The 27,089-nt window shown below is 30.7% G+C and overlaps 1 pseudogene; it reads right to left on the reverse strand.

Annotated features, from left to right (window-relative positions):
- Window positions 1-20,790: 20,790 nt before the first annotated feature.
- LOC107895652 (photosystem II CP43 reaction center protein-like) overlaps window positions 20,791-27,089 on the reverse strand; it is a 65,847-nt pseudogene continuing 59,548 nt past the window's right edge.

Below are 27,089 nucleotides of genomic sequence, written 5' to 3' on the forward strand. Positions count from 1 at the left end.
TAATCATGTTTATCAACACTAAACAAAATAAAAGATTAAAGGAAAGGAAACTGTAAGCCGATTCTGGTGATTTTTCGAGGCATTGCTCGTGTTACTCCTCATTCTCTCTTCTCTTTTGCTCCTCTGCTTAAATGCTCTCAAGTTGGCAAATTTGGCTGCCCTCAATACCTCTGAATTGCTCTCTAAACTTTATGTTCTGCAAATAAATGAATGAATGAGTGATGGATGAATGATCTTAAATGCTTGCCCCTATTTATACTAGTGAGCCCCACTCTTCCTTTACTATTTTTGGCATTAGCTCCTTTTGATTTTCTCCATGTAGGTGGTTTCCCCATGATCTTCTCAAGGCTGATAAGTTTTCTCCTTAATTTATGGCTTGCAGTCTGACAAGCTCCTCCAACATTGTGTTGGAACGAGTTCTTAAGCCCAAAAAGGCTAATTTGGGTGTCCAAAAATATAGAGTTCCAAAGCCCCATCCATTCGTCCGATGCTACGGCATTGGGCATCAACACGTGTACTACTTCTTTCCACTAAACCTACTGACTTCCTTCAAATATCATGTGTTCAACATAATAATTAGTCAATATAACAAATTTTCATATATTTACTTAATAAAACAGAATTACAAGTAAAACTACAAAAATTGCTATCGACCACTCATAATTTGCATGAATTATAAGCTAAAAGGAATTGTAAAAAACTCTATATTCTATAGTTATCAAGTTGTAATGTATTTATATTAATTTTCATTTGTATAAGAACTTTGGTATGTACATAAAGACTGTGTTTTGTATCAAGCTTAGCTCGTTATTTGATTTGAATGCTTTCATGATTTTTAATTTGAGACAAAATGGGTTTAGAATGTGATTTATAATGCTTTGAAGTTTGTTGAAATGTTTTGGGATTGTTCAGGCATGTTTCCAAAAGCTTTTGGGCTACTCTGCTAAAAAGTTGTAACATTGCCCTTTGCAATGCCGCAACATTGACTTAAAGGGTGACATCCCCCACTATATTGTTTTAATCCATTTTGGCTTCCAAGGGCTTTTTTTTACCTCCGAGCACTTTCAATCACCCCAAAAATGATTCTATATGGTTTTAAATTGTTTCTAAAACCCTTAATTTTGTTTAATTAATTTTTTAGATTATAAAAAAATGTTTTAAGCTCAAAATTTTAAATAACTTTGAGATTTTCATTCCATATATGCTCTTGGAGGATCTCCATTCATAACCATGTTTTTCTCTTAAATCCATTACATATCCATGCTTCCTCTTCACTTCCATCTTCATTTCCAAGCTTCCTTGATTGAATTCTAATTATATAACACTCTCTAGTTATTTTTGTAAGATTTCTCACTTTATTTCATGGAAATTTTAAAGATTTTTTACTAAAGAATGTTCTTAAATAAGAAAAGAACCAAATTGCATAAAATAAAATCTTTCTCTCCCCATTTTTTTCACCACTCCCACGTCGTATATATAGGGAAAGAGAGAATAAAATGAATTCTCTTATATTTTCTAGATTTTCTTTAATTTTGAGTAATTTTGTTCAATTAATTATTTATTAAATCAATGGCTAGGGTTTAATCTTGAAACTTTAATCTAATGACCCATATTCATGCAGTAAAAAATATCTTATTTTTATAATATAAAATTCTAAATAATCTTTAACGAGGAAATAATAAAAATACTCTTTAAAATATATTTATTTTAATTATATGAGTAATTTGGTCATTTCATATTTTTCCATCACATAGTTATTAACACATGGCTTACATATGTGTCCAATTTAATCAATACTTATTTAGACATTATTTATTCATGGTATAATTATAATTTAATCCTTTGTCACTTTATAGTATGTTGCACTTTTAATCCCTCTAATGTCTTTTCATTTACAATTTAGTTTACATCCTAATTTTTCATTTCTAAATATCATTATATTTTTAATGTCATTTTTACATAAAATAATTAATTACTTTTCTAATATTTTCCTTTTATGGTCTATTGACATTTTGGTCCTCATACTTTTGCTAAAATTTGATTTAGTCCTCACTAAAAATTCACTATTCATAATTTATTTTTTCAGTGTCTACATTAATTCTATTATTATTTTATCAATAACTTTTACTTTCTCATAAATTTTATTCTTTATCTTTCAATACAATACTATTAGTGACATTGAGATTGTCGAAGTGTTACACTAACACCATGTTTGGTTCACCTAAATGGCTAAGCCATTCCGGGTGTATTCACCCCACCACAGTGAAGCAAGCGTTTGGTTGGCTAAATACCATACAACCAAATGGTCATTCCGAGACTAAGCAGTAAAGTCCCATAATCACCATTACGTACACGCACCTCTGAATGGATTATTCGGCTATTCCTAAAATAGATTTCTTTTTCTTACCCAATTTACCCATGCAGAAAATCATCTAAAACTCCAAATTTAAACAAAGAAAATCAATCAAAAACAGCAACACTTTTCTGAACATTGCAACAAGTAAACTATGGAAAAAAAATTGATAACATTTATCTTTAAAAAAAGAGACTCAATCATCTCAATCTCAAACACTCAAACATAATACAAAGAAAAGAACAACAACCCATCTATTGGAATACCTAAAGGAACTGAATTTGCTTAAATTTTTAGGTAAGTAACTTGCATGTTTCTTCATCTTTTTTATTGTTTCATCTTTAAGGCAGAAAAGAAAGCCATGCCTGGTTGCTCTTTGGCAATTTTGGAATCCAAAATTTCTAAGCGTAAGAAGTAGATAAGAATAGAAGGATAAATATTTTATCATTTTAGATAAAATAAAAATGCTAGAATGGTGTTGCCCATTTGTTGGTTATTGAAGGATTAAAACGAGGGATACATCAATGCCTACGAGACAGAGTTCCTGATTTTGTCAGAGAAGAAGTGGAAAGGTTTAATATCCCGATTTTGGGCTTAATCAGAATAGTGGTTTCGGGACCACAAATCCGATGAGAAAATTTTAGTTTTTATTATATTTTTATGGTCTACGATTTCACGGAATGATTTTTTGAAAATTTCATTCGAAAATTTCGACGTTTGGTCACTCAATTTAGTAAAAAGGACTAAATTGTAAAAAGTGCAAAAGTTGAGTTTTATATGTTATAGGTGTCTAATCGTCATGAAATTTTAAATGGGAGGTCCTTAAATGATAATTAAACCATTGTATAACTTGCTGGACAAAAATGGCCTTGGTTGGGTAAAATTTGAAAGAATAGTAAAAAGGGCATTCTGGTCATTTAGAGGTAAAATGAATAAAAGACAAATTTTAAACCCCAAATGTGTCCCTTTCTTCTTGCTACAGCAGAATGTACCAAGAGCAGCCATGGTTAGGGTTTGGCCAAGCTTCCAAGCTTAATAGTAAGTGATTCCGAGCTTTGTTTTTAATGTTCTATGTATTTTTGAAATCTCGGTAACATGATTTGCTCATTTCTACCATTATTTTGAGTTAGGATTTATGTTTAAAAATTTACCCATGAATTATATGCATGTATTTTGATATTTAATGGTAGAATATGAAGCTTGAAATTGTGTTAAACAACTTTTGCTAAACGATTTTACGTGAAAACGAGTAAAATGACATAATCGATAAAAATACCTAATGTTCATAAGTACATCTTAGAGTGAGAATTTGATGTTTCCATAGAAGGGAAAAAAGATCAGCATGTCATAAAACATAATAAAATAGGAAGAAGTTTAATTTCTGAACCTTGGGGAAAAAGTGCAAATATGCAAAAATTTAGGGGTCAAAATAAAAATTTGTAAAAATATGATTTGTGGACCCATTTGAATAATGTGAGTAATAAATGAACTATATTTGTAATGTTAGATCAAGAAAATTGAGATTCGGGCTAAAATCGAGAAAATACCAAATAGTGAACTTAATTGGTAAAAATGGCCATTTTCGTATACGAGGTAAGTTCATATGATTTTTAATAATGCAATGTGTATTTTAATGTTATTGCTTTGATAGTATATGAGATGTAAGTTTATATGTAAATAATGTATTATTTTATTATGTTATAATATTTTATTTTGTGACATGTGATGTAAGTTTTAGTGTTGTTTAATTAATGGACACAAACGGTGATTTGTGGTTGATGAATTGAGATTAAATGAGGAAATATTGGGTGAACCTTTGGAATGGAAAAATGTGGTTCTGAGTGGATATACCACGGTTATACGTGTAACGTGGTGCTAAGTGGATATACCACGATTACACATATTGATACATGTAACGTGGTGCTAAGTGGATATGCCACGGTTGCATATATCAATTCATTAACATGGTGCTAAGTGGATATACCACGGTTAAACATGTAATGTGGTGCTAAGTGGATATGCCACGGTTACATATATCGATTCATTAACATGGTGCTAAGTGGATATACCACGGTTAAACATGTAACGTGCTGCTAAGAAAGAAACGAGAACCTCATTTGAATTTGGTAGCAAAAGATAATTAAATTTTAGTGAATAGTTGTCAGAGCTGCTGAACCGCAAAAAAGGGGAGATTTAAATGAATAAACTGTATTAATTGGCCCAACCAAAAATTCTGAAAATTTTATGGTAAGAATATATGTGAGTCTAGTTTCTGAGAAAATTAACGGATCTTAATTTGGAATCCTGTAGCTCGATTTATAAATAAATTGCCGGCTATGACTCGAGTAAACAGCTTGACCAGAATATGAATAAAAGTGTACTTTAGTTGTTTTACCTAAGGAAACATATTGGTAAATTGCTTATTAATTTCATATGGACTTACTAAGCGTAAAGCTTACCCCCCTTTCCATTTCTTTTAGTATTGGCAGGTCGGCTCGAGGTTGGAGATTGTCGAAGGTAGCATCACACTATCAGAACGTTAATGTGAAGCGTCGATAAATTTCAAGTGTTTTCAAGTGAGTGGCATGTATAGAGACTTAGTCTTTATGATAGTTGTTAGTATGATTTGGCCAAGCGTATTGGCTTATGATGGTTAAATCGTATATAGCCATGTGATATGGTTTATATTCGATCATTGGGTTGTAAACCTGATTGATTATGCATGCTTGATCCATTGCTATATGATATGTCATGCTTATGTGGTAAATAAATTATGATCATTAGATGTGACGATATTTTAATGTAAAGGTGTAAGGTAAGAATAAGTAATACTGTTGTTAAAAATGAAATTTTATAGCCCATATTTTAGTTTGATGTTTGTATGTTTGTCCGGTAATGCTTCGTACCCTATCCAAGTCTCAGGTTCGGGTAATGGGTGTTACATTTAGTGGTATCAGAGCTATGGTTTAGTTGGTTCTCGGACTAACCTAGCATGTGTAAAAGTCCAGCTATACATGCCACCGATCCATGATAGTGTGATGTTTCTCGACGCGTATGAGTGCCACTTTGTTTAGACAAAGGTACTCTCCAACTGAGCTACACCGACCATGTTGAATGTGATCCTAAAATATTCGAGTAAAGTATAGTCATGAAGAACTGAAACTTGGAAAGGTACGAATGAGGATTCATGACATGTGTACATGGTGAAATAAGCTTATCTATGATTAATAGATAATTCCATGATGTATATGATCGATTTATTTGAACAAATGCATGTGTTTGAGTAACTTTTCAAAAATATTGATAAGATGAATATTCATGTATATTGGTTGGGATGATTATGATTGATAAGCTCGTATAACTTGAGTAAATGTATTAAATTGCTTGGACTGATATATATGATTGTAATGATATGTACACGATAATGTGTAAGATGAAAGTTTAGACTGTGATATACTTATCCATGTTTGTTTGGCCCTTATATGATATTGTGTGCTTGACTTGTCTGATTTAATGAATGGATAAGTAAGATTATCTAGGAAACATGGAAATACATGTATAAGTACACTTGTTTAAATGAGATAACTGGAAAGTGAGTGTAAAATCAATATGAATGTTAGCTACTCATAATGAATTACATGATTGAGATATGATTGCTATGATGAAAATTATGTTACATGTATATGTATATGAGAGTTGAGTCAGAGGCCCTACGACCCTCTTCATGGAAATTCTTGAGATTTATGTTGAATGAGTTTCCAAGTGAGAAACCAAAGAGTTCAACGATGGAATGGTTATAAGCATGATTAGAGATTGAGAATGGGTTGATAAGTACAGACATGAGCTAAAAAGATATCGAATTGACCGAAAGATTATTTAATTTTTGCAACATCGCAGTTAGCGAAAAATGTTAATTTTGGTAAAACAATCTATCTTGGTATGATATCGAGAAATGTATTGATTGAAATTCCCTCATGAATTGGTTTTCTTAGTGAAGGGAATATTATGGAATTTGGGACAGTAGAAATAGTTAAAGGAATAATGTTTGAAATATGAAATGTCCAAGCATGGTAATTACAGTGAACAGTTTGTGATTGTCTCTATTGAGATATGGTATGAGATTATCTGACACTGGAAATATTATTGGGGCTATCTAATCCCTGATGAATTTTTATATTATGAAAATGTTCCCTGATCTTAACGATAGATGAATGTGTTGTCAGTTTGATTAGATTATAATCTGCATGGTTCTGTTTTTCTCTAGTATTTTGTTATATTCCGCCTGTTGGGAATCGATGAGAAATTGTGTATGGTGTCATGATTCTATTTCTATCGATCATTGCTCTGATTGATTTTATATTTATATGAGAAGCATATAGTTCCGGTCGTATTTGTTGTTAGTGATTTGGAATGATGTTATTCTGGATTTCTTTTCTTTGAAAAAACATTAGGGTCTTTCATATTTTTATGAGTCTAGTTCTCGGTCTTCTGATACAGTGCTGTAAATAGGATTTCCTTATCATGGATTTCTTTATCTTGGATTTCCTTATTCTGGGCTTCTTCGTTTCAGATTTCTCTATCTTGGGTTTCCTGGATATTTTATCTTGTAACTTGTTGATCATGGCTTGCATTTAGAGCAAGACTTCCAGCTTTTGATTGATGTATATAAAGAACAAGTATGACTACACCTCTGAATTGATCTTGATAATGTAGTGAAATTTCAAGTCCTAATGTGTATGGTGGATTTCCTTTCTCAAGTAAGTTAAGCAAAGTTAATGTATTCAGTTGAGGTATCAGTATTACTTATGCTAATGCATTTGTTATGGTCTTCGATTGGCATGATGAGTGAATTTGGAATAATGCATGTTGAATCATTCTGTTGACTAGAAGAGAGAATTTCTTGAAATATCAATTACGGATGAATAAGGTTGACTTGATTGTTCAATCTGTATGGAATATATGTTTAGAATTTAATGAGATGTGCATGCTTGAGAAGAAGATTTTATTTCTTCACGGGTAAAAAGACGAATAGTCTAATTAAGAAGTGTATGTTTCCTAGAAGAATCGTATGCGATAAAAAGATCTGATATTGATAATGTGAAGATAATTTGGGTATTTAAAAATGCTGAAATGATCATTGTTTATCTTTGAGTGCAAATTCTTGAAATGTTGAAAGTTTAAAGATGTATAGCAAGAATCATTAGAATTATTTTTTTCCGTTTGGGAATTAGAATGAAAATAGAAAAGGTTAATATGGATTTTCTTGTTTGGATCATTTCTGTCCTTGAAAGAGGAAAGTGATATGTAGCGTTGCTAAACATTATGAGATGTGTAAATTATGCTGGTATACCCGAATGTCTGCTTACTAGATTCATAGAATTTTGTGTCTTTATGAATTTGGATATCATGGAATTTTAATCTCCACTAATCGGATTGAGAAATAATTAGACTGTGTGAAATTATAAAAAGTATGAGGTTGAGATGAACTGATTAGTTTTTACTATTCGAATCTAAAAAGATTCGGGTGTGAATGTATATGTAACATGATGGTATGGATCGGACTTTTGAGTACATGAGCTTTCTGGTAGAGATTAAGTTTCAGTAAAAGTATTGTAAAGTGAATACCACTTATGATTTTTGTATGTAAAATTTAAAGAGATATATAGTAAAAGTTTAACCTGAGTGAAAGTTCTTTGACATCAATTATAGGATTGAGCAATCCAAGTAAAAAAAAAAACAAAACCACTTTTCTAGTGAGCTTTTTGGGGACGAAAATCTCTAAATAGGGGAGAAATGTAATATCCCAATTTTGGGCTTAGTCAGAACAGTGGTTTCGGGACCAAAAATTTGATGAGGAAAATTTCATTTTTATTATATATTTATGGTCTATGATTTCACAGAATGATTTCTTGAAAATTTCGACGTTTGGCCACTCAATTTAGTAAAAAGGACTAAATTGTAAAAAGTGCAAAAGTTGAGTTTTATATGATAGAGTTGTCTAATTGTCATGAAATTTTAAATGGGAGGTCCTTAAATGATAATTAAACCATTGTATAACGTTTTGGACAAAAATGGCCTTGGTTGGGTAAATTTTGAAAGAATAGTAAAAAGGGCATTTTGGTCATTTAGGGGTAAAGTGAATTAAAAGACAAATTTTAAACCCCAAATGTGTCCCTTTCTTCTTGCTATAGTAGAATATACCAAGAGCAGCCATGGTTAGGGTTTGGCCAAGCTTCCAAGCTTAATAGTAAGTGATTCCGAGCTCCGTTTTTAATGTTCTATGTATTTTTGAAATCTCGGTAACATGATTTGCTTATTTCTACCATTATTTTGAGTTAGGATTTATGTTTAAAAATTTACCCATGAATTATATGCATGTATTTTGCTGTTTAATGGTAGAATATGAAGCTTGAAATTGTGTTAAACAACTTTTGCTAAGTGATTTTACGTGAAAACGAGTAAAACGACAAAATCGATAAAAATACCTAAGTTCATAAGTACATGTTAGAGTGAGAATTTGATGTTTCCATAGAAGGGAAAAATGATCAGCATGTCATTAAACATAAGAAAATAGGAAGAAGTTTAATTTTCGAACCTTGGGGAATAAGTGCAAATATGCAAAAGTTTAGGGCTCAAAAATTAAAATTTGTAAAAATATGATTTATGGACCCATTTGAATAATGTGAGTAATAAATGAGCTATATTTGTAATGTTAGATCAAGAAAATAAAGATTCGGGCTAAAATCGAGAAAATACCAAATAGTGGACTTAAATGGTAAAAATGGCCATTTTCGTATACGAGGTAAGTTCATATGATTTTTAATAATGCAATGTGTATTTTAATGTTATTGCTTTGATAGTATATGAGATGTAAGTTTATATGTAAATAATGTATTGTTTTATTATGTTATAATATTTTATTTTGTGACATGTGATATAAGTTTTAGTATTGTTCAATTAATGGACACAAACGGTGATTTGTGGTTGATGAATTGAGATTAAATAAGGAAATCTCGGTTGAACCTTCGAAATGGAAAAATATGGTGTTAAGTGGATATACCATGGTTATACGTGTAACGTGGTGCTAAGTGGATATACCACGATTACACATATTGATACATGTAACGTGGTGCTAAGTGAATATACCACGGTTAAACATATAAAGTGGTGCTAGGTGGATATGCCACAGTTACATATATCGATTCATTAACGTTGTGCTAAGTGGATATACCACGGTTAAACATGCAACGTGGTGCTAAGCGGATATGCCACGGTTACATATATCAATTCATTAACGTGGTGCTAAGTGGATATACCACGGTTAAACATGTAACGTGGTGCTAAGTGGATATGCCACGGTTATACATGTTAATTTGAAAAGTGGCGCTAAGTGCGTATGTAACAGCCCGATTTTGGGCTTAGTCAGAACAGTGGTTTCAGAACCACTATTCTGAGGTTGGAGAAAATTATTTTGATGTTATTTTATCTGTTATAATATAATTTTATAAGTGCATGTAAATTTTCGTAAGTTAATTTTAGCGATTTCTAATCCAATTTCAAAAAAGGACTAAATCGCGTAAAAGGTAAAAGTTGTATTTTGATGCCTAAAGGTGTTAAATTGAATTGTATCTTAAATTTGGGGTCTTTAAAGTGAAATTAGGCCATTGAAAGTGTGATTGCCGGCCAATGGAGACAAAATGGTTAAAAAAGCCAAAATTTGTGGCTTTTAGGTGACTAATTTGACTAAAAATAGAATAAAATAAAGAAAAGAAAGATATCATCTTTTCCTCATCTTCTCTCCACCAAAAATGGCAGCAAAGGGAGGGTTTAGAAGTTGGAAACTTTCAGCAAAGAAACTCCCTTTATAGTAAGTGATTTTAATGATTTTTCTTGAAGATTTTTACATTTTTGGAACCCCTAAAGCATGAGCTTTCATAAGAGGGGACTATTTTGGAAAATAATTAAGAGTCTAGGGTTTTTCCATGAAAGCATATGTGTTGTTTGCTGTGTTTTTATGGAAGAAAATGAGTCTTGGTAGTGTTATAAACACTTTTTGTGAAGGAAGATTGCATGAAAACTCCTAAAAAGGGGATATTTTGCAAAGTAGTATAACAAGTGTAAGTGTATGAAATAGTTGATATTGTGAGTTTCTATAGTTATGAAAATGGTTCATCGAGTCTTAAAGAGTAAAGAAATTGAATAAAAATAATTTTTCGAGCATAGGGGTAATTTGGTAATTTTGGCAAAATATAGGCGCAAAATTGTAAAAATTTCTCAAGTGTGCCAATGGACTAATTTGATTATTAAGTTGTTTTAATAAGTTGAATGTGATGTTATAGATGATGAAAATTGAGCTTTGAACCTAGAACAGAAAGAAATCGATTAAGGCATGATTACGTCTTTTTCACCTTTTCCGTATCGAGGTAAGTTCGTATGTAAACAATATCATGCTATACATGTATTTAAATGTTATCATTACATGAATTGTACAAATATTAAGTGTATGTTATTAATAGAAATATGATAAGACAAAGCCTTAATAGGCGAGGAAAAATCCCATTTGAACCTTAGGAATAGAATAGGATACGAGTGACATGTCACTAGGAATTATGAGTCTAGATGACTAGCTCGAGAGTGAGCATTTAAATTTCATGAGATATCAGGTAGCTTTAGCTACAATTGAGGCACTTATGTGCAAAGGCTTTTCCGAGTATCCAATTAGTATTCCAAGTGTTCAACGGGTAATCCGAGGAAAGAGTTGATGATGGTCCCAATGAGGTAAGTCATTGGTGAGTATGCACTTGAGTTATGTTACGAGTTGTGCAGGTATGTACACTAAGCCTATGAGAATGCCTTGGTATGTGAATGATCTATGATGCATAAATATGTGCTCTTACCATGATGGATGAAATGATGTTGTATTAATTTTGTGAACAATGATCATGAATGAGTAACTTAGTCTTGATAGATTTGAGTTACTACAGTAGTGTAACTTTGAAAATACACTAAAAATATTGGAAAATGAGTTATCAGCTGAATAAAATATGGAAATAAATATTATTGAGTCTAGTTTCTTATAAAATAAACCGTGTAAGCAAAAGAATTTCCTATAATGAGATATTTGAAGCTGCGTGGGACAGAGTCAGAATGACTTCGAAATCCCCTATTCTGATTTGAGAAAATCATTATAAATTGTAAAAAAAATGTTTATGAGTTATTATTCATATGATTAGAATCCTTAATGAGTCTAGTTTCAAGAGAAATAGACAAGGACATTATTCGAGTCCTGTGCTATGAGATAATTGAACTTTAGTGAAAAAGGGTCTAAATTGTTAGACAGTGAATCAGGGGTAAATTTGAGAAATAAACTGTACTAATTGGTTAAACCAAAAATTCTGGAAGTTTTATGGTAGAAAGGTACATGAGTCTAGTTTCAAGGAAAATTAATGGAACTTAATTTGGAGTTTCGTAGCTCCAGATATAAATAATTTAGTGACTGTTGCTCAGGAAGACAGCCTGTCGTGAACTTGAGAATATGTTGTAAACATTGATAAAACATGTTAATGAGTTGCTTATTGTTGTCGTTTGAACTTACTAAGCGTAAAGCTTGCCCCCCCTTTCTTTCCCATGTTCCCTAGGGTTGCCAGGTTAGCTCGGGTTGGAGGCTGTCAGAGATATTATCACACTGTCGAGTTAACGCTATCGGCGTAAGTAAATCCTAGTGTTTTGAGTCTATGGCATGTATAGGATTTTAATGTTGAGTATGTGATATTATGATTTAGCCAAAGGCATTGGCTTGTTATTAAGGTAATATGTAGTTGTGATATCCCAAATTAGGGCCTAATCGGAATAGTAGTTTCGGGACCACAAATTCGAGATAGAAATAATTATTTTATGATTATTTTGAGGTCTATGATATGATTGCATGATTGTGTGAAAATTTTGTGAAGAAATTCTATGCATAAAGTGTTTAATTTGAAGTTAGGGATTAAATTGAATAAGTTACAAAACTTGCATTCTAGAAGTTTCTAGTATGAAATTGCTTTGAAATATTAATTAGGAGGTCTTAAATAGAATTTGACCAATTTCTAAATTTATGGACAAAAATTTGACATAGATGGAATTTTTGAAAGTTTAGTAAGCAAGGGCATTTTGGTCATTTGAATATTAAATGAAATAAAATGGGAAAAATAACACAAAAATGATCATCTTCTCCATAAGTTGCTGCCAAATTTTGCTCTCCACCATAGCTAGGGTTTCAACACTTTTAAGCCTTGATTGTAAGTGATTTCTATGCCCGTTTTTAATGTTCATTACATTTTTGAAATCCTTGTAGCTCGGTTTAACTATTTCTACCAATATTTTGAGCTAGGGTTTATATTTAAAATTTTACCCATGGATGATATGTATGAATTTTGATGTGAATATGAAGTTTGAGATTGTGTTAAACAACTTTTGCTAAGTGATTTTTCGTAAAAACGAGTAAAATGACATAATCGGTAAAAATACCTAATATTCATAAGTACATGTTAGAGTGTGAATTTGATGGTTCTATAGAAGGGAAAAATGATCAGCATGTCATAAAATATAAGAAAATAGGATGAGGTTTAATTTACGAGCCTTGGGGCAAAAGTGTAAATATGTGAAAGTTTAGGGGCAAAATGGTAATTTTACCAAAGTTCATATTAAGGGCTGTTTTGATGAATGTGTGTATTAAATAAATTAATTTGGTATTATAGATCAATTGCAAAGATTTCGAGTCAAGATCGAAGGAAAAATAAAGTTTATGAGGAATAGGCTCGACTATTCTCATTTTGTATCCAGGTAAGTTCATATGTAAATATTGTAATATAACCATTATTTTAAATCAATTAATGCTATTTATACGATATTATGATTGTTATCATGCAATTCTATGCTTTGTGGTCATTGTTGGACAACATGCAAAAATTTTATGAATTATGTGAAAAATGTGAAAGACTACCGAAGTATCGTCATTGGTATTCCAAGGAGAATGGTAAAGGAGTATGAACGAGGAAAGTCCCGTTGAACCCTAGGAATAGATTAGGATATTTGGGCATCCGAACTCGTTGAGTTGAGTCCGAGTTCACTTATGGATGCGAGTGTCTGAACTCGTTGAGTTGAGTCAGAGATCGTGAGATGTAACTAGGCATCCGAACTCGTTGAGTTGAGTCCGAGTTCACTTATGGGTGGGTTACATGGTTGCTTGGCTACATATGTGGCACTTATGTGCAAACTTTCCATGTATCCGAGCTATATTCCGATGTGTTCAACGGGTAAAATTCTAGTGAAATGGAAGAATACTCAAGATGCAAGTGACGTATTAGTAAGTGTTGTGGAATGGGCACTTTGGACAGGTATGTACTTAACCCTCGGGTTGAGACTTGATATGACAACAATAATGTAGTAAGACGATGAATGATGAATAGAAATGTGATATATGTTTTGGTGATATTATGCTAATGTTGGTTGGTATAATTGCTTTGTTACGTTATTTTTTATTTGCATGTGAACTTACTAAGCATTTATGCTTACTCCCTCCCTTCCATTCCTTGTAGTTTTGACAAGTCGGTTTGGAGATCAGGACGGTCGGAGGCACGCTCACACTATCAACAGACCATCTCGGTATGGTGGGTTGCATATTTTGGGAATATGGCATGTATAGCATTATAATCCTTTTGTGTATATAATCTTATGATATAGCTCATGTATGGCATGGAAATGTTTGATAATGATTAGCTATTGGAGTGGCTAATCGAGATTATATTTGATAACACGTATGCTTTATGTACTAACTAATCTATGGAAATCCATAAAATGGTGAAATTGGCTATAAAACAAAATCACATAGCAGCAGTGACGTGAGTTTGAAAAATCACTAAAAATATTAGAGATAGAATTAGATGATGAATAAAATATGTAATTGAAGCTTAATGAATCTATTTTCATATGGAAGAAACAAAATAGGTAAAAGAGTTGTATTTTATGAAATATTTACGTTTTGGTGAAACAGGGTCAGAGCAATTTCTGAATCCCCTGTTCTAAATTTAAAAATTCACCATAAAAAAACAATTAGGAGTTGTACCTTACATGCATGAAATCCTTATTGAGCCTAGTTTTATGAGAAACAAATGGCATAGTCATTGAAACTCTGGACAGGGATATATCTGATCTGTAATACATAGGGGTCAGAGTAGCCAAACCCTAAAATAGGGGAGACTTTAACTAATAAACTGTACTAATTGTCCCAACCAAAAATTCTAGAAAAAATTTAGTAAGTAGATATATGAATCTATTTTCATGAAAAATTTACGGAATTGGATTTTGATTTTTTTAACTCGAGATATGGATTTTTTAGCGACAGTGACGTAGTTAGCCAGCTTGTCTCGAAATTTTAAAATAAATTGTTTGAGCTGTTTAATTAATGAATTAAGTCTGTTAACACCTCGTGCTCGACTCCGAAGATGGTCTTGGGTACGAGGGCGTTACAATAGTCATGTAAATTGGCCTATGTCGGCTAATGACGTTATGGGCCTATATGATTATTCTTATGCATGTATGTTATTATCTCTTGTAATGTAACTTACAGCATGTATGCCTAGAGATTGAATTGAGATTCATTGATGAGTTAGTAACTGATGCAAGATTAAGTGATTGGTAAATAGTTAATAATGCCTCATTAATGGTTTGTGGATATGATTATGCATGCTTAGTGATGGACATGAGGTTTGTGACGTAATGATAGTTATGACAAGTATGCGGTAATGATGTGAGTAAATTCTATGATATTTATTGCTTAAGAAATTGACATGAGCATAACATGTTTGTAGATGTTTAATAGCTCATTTATGTCATGTTGTATGTTATTGGATAAGTATGTGTGCATATGTTGTGAGGGTGACAAATGGCTTGGAAAATAGCCTAGCAATTGTCCACACCGGGTAGACACATGGGCATATGTCTAGACCGTGTATGACACACAGTCTGCCCCCATGAGCATGTGTCATAGCCGTGTTTTAAAGTCAGTGTTGCACAAGGGCTAAGGGCACGGGTGTGTCCCAATCCACACGGGCGTGTGTGACTACACGGTTTGTATCCACACGGGCGTGTGGAGCCTTAAAGCATGAAATTTTTCAAGTTTTCCTTAAGTTCTCGGTTTAGTCCCGAACCGCCTCTAGTGCATGTTTTGAGCCTCGTGAGCCAATTTAAGGGACAAAATGTATGTAAAATGAAAAGTTTTAAATTGATTGAAATTTTACTGTTCGCTTTTTTGTGTGATTGATTGAGTTTAAGTCAGGTAACACCTTGAACCCTGTCCCGACATCGGATACAGACGAGAGGTGTTACAGCGTATGCCACAATTACATGTTAGCCCAATAGTGTGGTGCTATTTGCATATACCACTAATTTGGGCATTAATTACAGAAGGTGGAGCTATGTGCTAAAACCATCGGATATTGTTACTTTCCGAAGTGTTCACCAGGAGAAACAAGTTGCTAAATAAAATTTAACGTGAAAAAAATGTGGGATAATACTGGAATATGAATATACGAGTTTTGAATTATGAGTTAGATATGTGATTGAATTTTTGATAAGATGAATATGGATAAGTATTATCTTGAAAGTTGATAATAAGAAATTTTAGTGAATGAATGAAATATGGGATAAACAGTCTAAAACAACAGCAGGGGAGTGACTTTGAAAAATCACCAAAAATGGTAGAAGTTGAAATAGAAGTGGGATAAGATATGGAATTAAAGCTTATTGAATCTATTTTTCTATAAAAGAAACAGAGAAAACAAAGAAATTTTGTATATTGAGATATTTATATTTTTGTAAGACTGGTTCAGACTGATTTTGTGATCCCCTATTCTGAATTGTAAAAATCATTAAAAATTATAAAAAAATAGTTAAGGAACATAATTTATATGGTTGGATTCCTTATTAAATTTATTTTCAGAAGAAAGAAACGAGAACCTCATTTGAATTTGGTAGCAAAATATAATTAAATTTTAGTGAAGAGTGGTCAGAGCTACTGAACCGTGAAACAGGGGAGATTGCAATGAATAAACTGTATTAATTGGCCCAACCAAAAATTCTTAAAATTTTATGATAAGAATATATGTGAGTCTAGTTTCTGGAAAAATTAATGGATCTTAATTTAGAATCCTATAAGTTGAGTTATAAATAAATTATCGACTATGACTCAAGTAGACAGTTTGACCAGGATATGAATAAAAGTGTAATTATAGTTGTTTTACCTAAGGAAACATATTGGTAAATTGTTTATTAATTTCATATGGACTTACTAAGCGTAAAGCTTACCCCTCTCTCCATTTCTTTTGGTATTGGCAGGTCGGCTCGGGGTTGGAGATTGTCGGAGGCAGCATCACACTATCAGAACGTTAATGTGAAGCGTCGATAAATTTCAAGTGTTTTCAAGTGAGTGGCATGTATAGAGACTTAGTCTTTATGATAGTTGTTAGTATGATTTGGCCAAACGTATTGGCTTATTATGGTTAAATCGTATATAGCCATGTGATATGGTTTATATTCGATCATTGGGTTGTAAACCTGATTGATTATGCATGTTTGATCCATTGCTATATGATATGTCATGCTTATGTGGTGAATAAATTATGATCATTAGATGTGACGATATTTTAATGTAAAGGTGTAAGGTAATAATAAGTAATATTGTTGTTAAAAATGAAATTTTATAGCCCGTATTTTAGTTGGATGTTTGTATGTTTGTCCTGTAATGCCTCGTACCCTATTCCGGTCTCGAGTACGGGTAAGGGGTGTTACAAAAGGGATCAAAGGGAGGAGGCTTTCTGAACATATGTTTTCTGATTCAAGGGAGGGGAGTCTTGGGTGGATGTAGGATCTGGAAAGGGCATTTTTGCAGGAGATGAAAGGTTGAAGAAGCTTGGGAAGGGGATTGTTTAATCGCTGATCGTTGCTGTTTAGGAGAGTTGACTGCTTTTGTTTCATTGGTTGAAGCATCGGTGGCTTCTAAAGCTTTCTCCTAGATTAGGTTGCTGGGCTTTAGTTTGTTCTTGTTTCAACCCACTTTTACGAACCTTTTATTTTTTGGGCTTTGTTTATTTTTTATTTGTTTTTCTAAATAAAAGTCTAACATTATTCAAAGAAAAAAATTGTCGGAAAGAAGCAATTTTAAGAATAATTGTTGATGAAAAATTTTGGTGAAATTGAAATAATAATCGGGGAAGAAAGTGATGATGCATGGTGCATTTTGGGGTTTTTGTGGGTGGGCTTGGATATTTAGTGGGATTTTATGGGTAAATTACACTCAAATCATTAAATTATTAATAAGTGTATATTTTGGTCATTCAATTTTAAAAAATTACAAAATGATCACTACATTTAATTAAAGGATATATTTTGGTTTTTTAATATTTTTACAAAAATAAAGACATAATTATATGAAAATATGATTAAATTATTTATTTTTATTTTTATTAAAATTTAATAACAATAATTATCTATTTAAAAAATTTCTATTAAGGGTGTTTTGGTCATTTCAACTTTTTTCCTATACTATTATAATATTTATTCTATTCAACCAAACACAAGAATACTATTACAGCTATATTCCATTCCATTCAACCAAATAATTGAATTACTAATTACAGTGAACCAAATGTGATATAAGTGTCCATTTCAGACCTCAATCTTGAGCAGCTCTATCTGTTGTCTTCAAACATCTTCCTCTTGATACTTCTACATGAACCCAATTCCTGTTCATTCTTCACTGTTGGGTCTGTGCTCCCTTCAACTATGAACCGATCAAACAAGGTTTTGATGCCCTCCATTTCAAGCTTTTCTAGTTTTCTTCCTCCTACTCGAACTGTTTTCTGTATCTATTTTAAGTGCATCATAGGGTTTCTAGGATTGCCATACACACAAGTAAGCCCAAGAAGGGTAATTACACAACTTAATATATGCCAACAAAATCAACTTGTTTATTCAAAGGGTTAAAGGACTATGTGTTTCACGATTTCAAACTAGAAATACCAACTTAACAATTTTTAATTTTTTAGTGAATTATAATAGGAGAATAAAGTTTTAATAGCAACGCGATTCAAATCCAAAATATATTTGAGGCGAAAAACACTCTAACTACTAAGCCACACAGGATTCACTAACTTAACAACCTTTTTTTTCTTTTAAAGATGGGATAGGTTAGAAACCAAATTATAAAAAAATAAAAAATAATAATAAACAGCATAACTCACGCTATGAAATTTAAAAAATATACTTTATTAAAAAAATATAATAGGACTTAAAATGAAATAAAACTAAAAAAAAAGTCATATAATTTATATAAAATAAAATTCAAAATTTTAGGAATTCAACTTTCTTTCGTTACTAAATTAAAGTTGTGATAAATTTGTATGAATTTTAAATGGATTGGTAAGAAATTAATGTTATATTAAATAATCAACCGTGTGCTTTCCAACAAATGGGCCAGTATCTTTTGGATTGGAGGCCATGGTTTAGGATTGGGGCCAGTCCAATCATATTTACATATAACTATTTAATCTCCCAAGCTAAAATAGGAGAAAGTATAAGGAAATGTGAGAAAAATAAAAGGAAATTAGACATAAAGTGGATTTTTTTTACAGACAAAATAAATGAATATTTTTAAAGATAATAAAAATATTTAAAATTTTATATTAAATAATATATACTCTCTATTTTATATGAATGTTAAAATTGAATATAAAATCGTTAATTTTTAAAAATTGAATTGGTCTTAAATCGTACATCAATTTCATTAGATACTTTAATAATAGTATACATATGAATGTTTAAATTTGAGTATAAAGTTATTTTTTGTCATTGAAGACTGAGTTGGTGGAAAATCAATTCATATTTTTATTATTCATGATTGGATAACATTTAAATTCTTCTTTTCTATATCCATTAATAGTAATTAATTTTTTGAATAATTTTATAATTTAATGTAGTTTAATTAATTAAAACGAAAGAGTTCCAATTTGATTACGACTAAGGGAATACCAAACGGTGGCACCCCATAGGAAATTGCTCCCATAGTCGCGGAACCTTATGCCCATATTGGGCCTATCGGGTTGTTCTTGGTTGGTCAAATTTTTCGAGCTTCCCTCTTCACTTAAAATAAAATCAACTCATGTATTTAATTAACTAAATAATTAAATAATCCTCCAAATTAATTATTAATTAATTAATTTAATTTAAAATAATTTATCCAATTGATTATAATTCAGTAAAAATCATAACGATTTTACCGTATTAGAACCCATGTGCAAGTTTATTTAATTAGTCTAATGGAATTAAACTAAGAGGACTACATAATTTAACTTTCAATCTGAAAACAGTTATTTAAGTTATTTATCCAATTAAATAATAATTTAAAGAAATTAAATGAATACTATGTCATCTATTGTCTTATCGAGAAAATGCATTTATTGCAATGATAATTCATGTAATTTATTTCTCATTCATTATTTTGTCAATTCATTCAAAGTTCCCATTGTCCAAACCGTTTATCGTTATAGCGAGTTACTAGGCGAACTGACTGGACATATATAATTAGGGCTAAAATAATTTGTAATTAAGTTTCAACTTTTTGCTTATTAATTATAAAGTTATTTAGTCTTGAAATCAATTCACTGAAAGTACCAAGACAAAATTGTCCATTATATATCATCTTAAAAGATACTTGTTTCAAACTTCAATCCATTGGCCTTGTCATATATATGTTACCTTCATAGGATATTTGTGATCCCCTTAGTTTAAACTCATTCACCTAATTTAGGCACATTTTATTTCATGCTCGTCGTTGTATCTTTCGCAAAAAAAAAATATCATTACTTATACTAGTAATGATAAAATCATTTGTCCCAAACAAATGACCCATGACTATGTTTCATTTTCATAATCCATGTAATGCTAATGAGAGGATACTATTTACTCTTTTTATCATGTTATGATTTCTCTATTGTAAGTGAAGTCATATCATGCACAAGTTATGTACCTAAGATACCAACTTTTGGCTCAATACCTTGAGGTCACAAGTTTTCAATATATCTAAGTAGATGAATCATACACACGTGGTCATCCACTTACTCAAGATTTGAGTAAGTCATGCTATGAACATTACAAGTGAATTATTCCATAAACAAATATAAGACTAATTCAATTTGGGTTTTGTTCGATGTATTATCAATCCAGAAAATTATATCTATGTCTCTGATTTTGGGAGTCAGTCTAACTACGATAGCCAAGACAAGTTATCCTCAATCGGACTTATGAATGACATAATATTCCTAGGATGAGTAATTTGCTCAATCTAATGCCGTCGACTACGGACAATTAGATTACCTACAAATACAAGTTGTCTTCTTGCATTACAATCTAACCATATAATGAAACTTAATATTAATTGGTTTGGTTAAGATATGCTAGATTCCACCAAATATACAAATGGAACCTAACCATACATGTCCTCCAATTATATCTTCCAAATCATCCACACTAACAATCCACCCTTCGCCTCCAAAGGGCGATTTTAGTAAATAACCAAATATAACACTTGGGCTAAGAGTCAAGTTGGTAATTTTTCTTACATCTCCCCCTCCCGGAGCCCAGGTATCGTATACGCCCCCAAAATAAAGAGCCTTGAATACTAGAAGAAAAGCACCTATACCTAGCAAAATTAAGTGAATACCCAAAATTGTGGTCATTTTATTTCTATCTTTCCATACATAACTGAAAAATGGAAAAGATTCTTCAAGAGTTTCAGGTCTCAGAAGTGCATGATAAATACTGCCAAAGCCCAATACAGCAGAGGAAATTAAGTGAAGTACTCCAGATACAAAGTATGGAAAGGTGTCTATAACTTCTCCGCCAGGACCTAACCCCCAGCCTAGAGTAGCTAGGTGGGGAAGTAAAATTAATCCTTGTTCGTACATGGGTTTTTCTGGGACAAAATGAGCCACTTCAAATAGGTTCATTGCTCCGGCCCACTCTAGGTAATCAATGAATCAATATTTTTTTACACATTTTACTTGCAAAAACCAATAAACACATTATAAAAAAGTATTAAATGTTATAAAAAAAATATTAAATGATAATGTGATAATTTTTATTTATTCAATGAGTTGAAAAGAAAATTACTAAGTAAACTATGATGAAATTATTGCAGGAATTTCACGAATCTTAATAGAAACAACCTTGAATCCCATTCAACCGGTCATCTAATCCTCATTTAACTTCAATAGTGACTACTCCTTACCGAATTCTTTCACCTCACAGTTTGGATCGATGAAAAAAACTTCTAAAAGTGTACAAGAAACTCTAAGACTTAATATACTATTATTTTTTGAAAAGTTTTTGTGAAAAAGTAGTTTTGGGAAGTTTAATTTAAGATTGTATACATTTAGTATTATTATTAAAAAATACTGAAAAGTTGAGTATTACTTTTAAAGTAAAAGTAAGTTAATTTAAATAATATTTAAATTTGTTAATATGATATATGAAATATGAACTTTAATATTTTTAAAAATTAATACAAATTATTTATAAAATTTAATTTGAATATGTAAATCATATTTGAGATATTTAAATCACACATAAACATAATTCTTGTAAATTAATAAAAAATTTATTAGTGATGGAATAATTTATTTAAATTTAAGTATAATTATTTTTTGTGTCTTTATCATTTTTACCACAATATCATTTTATTATTTTGATATTAATAAATATTCAAATTAGATTGTATTACAAATATAATAAAATAATTTATGACAACTCATTGTTAATATTATAATATGAAATATAAATTTTAAATATTTTTTAAGTAATTAATATTATTTATAAATTTTAATTTGAATATATAAAAATTTCTACCGAAAACATTTTATGGTGGCTACCAAGATAATTTCTAACTTAGATTTAAGGATGAGATTTAAGCATATTTATATATGTATTTTTTTAATTTTAAAACTATTTTTAAATTTATATATTTTGTTTAAAGTTTAATTTTTTATAATTTTCTAAAAGTTTATATATTTTATTTTTTTAGAATTTTAGAATTCTATTTTTTGAGAAAAAATAATATTATTAATAAAAATCGTGAACAACAAGAATACAAAGAGATGACATATAGTACAAACAATAAAAAGTACACTACAAACTAATGCTCTAATGTCATGCTTGTGGAATAATTTTGAAAGAGAGAAACAAATTGATAGTAACCGCAACACTAAAAGTATTCATAAACAAATTAAAGATGCATCGCATTGATCAAATTGTTAAAAATTGCATCCTAACCCTACCACTATCAAATTAAGAGCCCTAAGGAACCTATCGCATCAATGATGCAGAAGGCAAGTCTTAAATGACTTATTCTCTTCTTCATCATCTTGGATTTCAATTTTATAAGCACTATCATTGTCTTCTATAATAATAAGAATCTCTAAGAACAATTCCTAATAAATCTAGTGACATGCTTACCTTAGCATATCTCATAAGAAACTAATAATTAAAATTAAAACCAGCAATGCTTTCAGGGAAATAAAATGGACAAAACAAAACCACGAAAATATAGCAAAAACAAAACCTCAATATTATGGATTGAAATTAAAAGAAAAAAAGGAAAAAAAAATCAGAGAATATTGTTGAAGAAGCCGCAACCAGCAATCAGCTCTAAGGTTGGCATTGTCACCCAACAAATTAAAAATTTAGATTGAAAAAATTAAGCGCTTAGGACTTTTAAAAAACTGTTTAACTATAATAGCATAACTCCATTTTCTTTTTAATTTTAAATGATAATTACATATAAATTTAAAATGCCACGGCATCGCATAGAGAAAAGGTGTGACAGAGATATAAAGTTTATGGTGGATACCAATGTGTGAGGAAGTGGTAAGTTGGAGGGCCAAATATAGGATTATGGGTATGGGAAATGAGAATTGCGTAATTGAGAAGCACACGCACATGCAGAAGTTAATAAGAAATACAAGGACAAGGCAATGTCTCGACTGGACAGTGTTTTTGTTATACAATATTGTTTTCTAGGGTGTATGATAGGGCTGCCGATGCGCTGTGGTTTCCTTGACGGGTCCCAACATTAAATACTTCCTTAGAATTGAATACTCAAGAAACCTCTACCTTTGTCTTATGTATAAACTGTCAATTTTGTAAAACATATGTCTATTTCAATTTTAAAGCGGAATAAATAGTTAGAATGTCTCGATATTAATATTATAGGGCCAGAATTAATTTAACGGAATAATTGAGTTTTTGTATTATTTTTGGGTATAATTACGGGTATTCTCATTGTTGTATGGTTTGAGTATAAACTTGTTTAGATTAGGGGTAGTATTCAGGTAAAACCTTCTCAATAATGTTAAGACTTGAAAATTTGAATTTGATCTAAATGCTTGAGAGAAGAAGTCCAATTTCACTTCTTCCAACTACTTATATTATTTGAAAGTAAGTAAATTCTTCGTTAAGAATAAATACGTAAGAGAGCTTTATACTATTGGGTTAAGAGTAATATTAATTATACTTAAAATAAAAAGATGAATTTAATCCCTATAATGGGCATTAATAATTTTCGTTAACAAACTATTGGATTCGAAGAAATTTTGTTCCCTTCAAATTAATTGAAGTAGTTTAGTCTTTATCCTATTAAAAATAAGCAAAAAATATAATTGGGGACATTAACTATTTATATTTGTAAAGGTTGATGTGGTGGAATGAGCAAATGATAAAATACATTTATAAGAAACGTCTATACATGTTCATCTTCTATTGGTTGAATTTTAAAATTTTGAAAAATATATATAGGACAGAAGCTAAGAACTCAGTATTGGGAGCCAAAATAAAATTATACGATCTCAGAAGGCAAAAAGTAAAAATCATGTTGAAGAAATGGCAATATTTGAAAATTAGAAGGGACTAGAACTAATAATATCCCATTTAACTAAGAAGGCACGTCTACCTGCTCCTTTAATCGGATTAAGATAAATAATATCAAATTAAAATGGAGAAAAATTATAATGAGGACCGAAAGAAAAATCACATCACAAATAATATGAAGGGAGACCAAGTCCCCACAATGTTAAATGCAACATCTGAAAAAGATGCCTCGCATCTCATCTGTGGTCCAAAATCCTCAATTTTTTCATTTACCCACCAAGCTTTTAATTCTAAAGGAGTTCAAACAGCTATCCTTATATTGAAGTTAAGGGTTCTTTACATGTTTGAAAAAACACACCCATCAATATCATATTTTTCAGATCTAAGCATTATATTGTTTGTCTCATTTTTTTTTATTTATCTTTTCCAAACATAAATGGAGGGCTCTCATGTTCCTTTATATCTTCCAATTGTATGGGTATTGTGATAACCACATTGCTCTCATTGCCCATGGATACATAACTTTCTTCAATTCTCTAAAAACATTAAATTTGCTTTTTTTCTTATTGAGTGCTAAATTTTATACAAAGTCAATAAATATTTTTTTTGAATATTTTTCATATATGTTTTACGATTCATGTTCGGGGTTCGTAGCTCCTCCTCTCAACAATATCGTCTCCAATGTTTGAATCTAGATTTTTCTCTTAAGAGTGCAATATACATTACTATTATATTAAACCACTTGTATAGTATTTGCAATCCTCCTTATATCTTAAATTGCAACCTCTTTCGTACAAAAAGAATTTAATTATATATAATGAAACATTGATACTTGATTCTACATGATTTATTTGGTTCATTTAATTATTAAACATTTTTACTTGGCTCTTATTTTCAAACTAAATATAAAATTAATCGATTTAAGTTTGAATAAAAAAATTAATTTCAAATCAATTTGATTTTATATAAATTTAATAAAATTAAATAATAGATTCAAGTCGGGGCAACACTGCATTGATCTAAATAGAGAAAAAAAAATTGAAATAGCCACCAACTCACCCCGTAAACAGGTAGAGAAGTGAGATAGAAAGGTAGCTTTCAAGCCACCTAATGGGAAAGTGAGATGAGGAAGTGCAAGATGGCGACCCTTTTTCCTTATGTGCCCACAACACACGAATCAACGCCTCGCAAACCTGCCATACATAGCTCAACCCATCACTCTTCACCAATAAACCTTATCAATTTCTACTTGTAGACAATTAGGGTTTCTTGAGATGCTGAATTTTTGTTTTTGACTTATCATCACCCTTACAATGCATGTGCTCTCACTTATGTTATTTGGTATTTTGGTCCATATTTAGAATTAAAATTATCTATTTTTTAAGGGGAGGGAGTATTCGGTTATCCGTATTTGAATCCTCAATCCAATGTCAATTAAAACATCAATTAAGCGAAAAGCTTCTACCAAAATGGGTTTGCAAATGTATTTGTAATTTTCAAAGATGTCCAATTAATAACATGAAAGGATTAATCGAGAAATGGGACCTTTAATTAATAAATTTTTCAAGTGCATCCTTCCAACAACAAGTACATATTATAATGGCAATTGCACCTTTTGGGTTTCGACAGGTCAAGTTGCAAACAGTAATGCGAAAGAAAAGTATGATTATTCAAGAACAATTAATATAGATAATTCAGAAAAAGAAAAAAAGATAAAGCTAGTTAGAACAGCTTCTTTTTACATTCATAATTCTCTTGTATGTTTAAAATTTTAAATATAATAATATCTTTTCACACAACAAAATAAATTAACTATTAAAATATTTTTATATATTATAATTAAATTTAAATAAAAATATATTTTATTAGTAATTGAAAAAATAATTTAAAACTATTTGTGCTATACTAACCCCAAAATTATTAGGTCAAAACCCAAGGTCAAGCTTACCTCAACAAATGATAACTAACCGTGTTGGAATACACTTAAAAATCAATCATAAGAAGATCATAATAGCAAACTAATTTACTTTGTTTTATTAATAAATACATTCTCATTATTATATGCGTTCTTTATTTCTGTGTATAAAATAAACTGATTAATAATATTGTCCCTAGAATAATATGATTATTATTAAATTGTCATTAATTAATTATTATTGTGGGCTGAGACACAATAATACATTGAGACTAATGTGTAGTTGATTGATAACAAGATGTTGTCATTGGTATATAGTGAGTCAATGCATGGGTAAATGTTAGAAGAACAATGTAAAAGATTAACCCTCCATGAAAATGCTTCTTGGAATATTATGTAATAGTTCCAATAATTCTTATAGTGATAGTGGTATATGTGATCCTTCGACTTGAGGTATCTATAATTTCAACATCTTTGACATATTCAAATATTTTACGTAATTGGATGAACTATAAGTTGGAAAAATTATTTATGAAAAATGGTTTTATGGCACAATGAAACTTTAAAATTTTTTTTATAAAAATGGGTATTTGATTGTGATATCTATAGTAATAAATTTAACCAAATCAAGTACTCGTATTTCCAAGCTAGGGAATCTTATCAAATTTTGGATCTAGCAACAAGACCTCCTGACTTTCAATTGAATGATATTCTTCACTATTCTTGAAATCCTGGATGCTATGAGAGTGGGCTCTTATCAAGAACCGAACACAAAATGAAAACCGTAACTTTCTAGTGGGTAAAGTTAACTTTCTCTATGGGGAAACCAAAATAAAAACTTTGTAATCATAAATTTGAATTATA

This window comes from Gossypium hirsutum, chromosome A01 (assembly GCF_007990345.1).
Source record: "Gossypium hirsutum isolate 1008001.06 chromosome A01, Gossypium_hirsutum_v2.1, whole genome shotgun sequence".
Taxonomy (NCBI): Eukaryota; Viridiplantae; Streptophyta; class Magnoliopsida; order Malvales; family Malvaceae; genus Gossypium; species Gossypium hirsutum.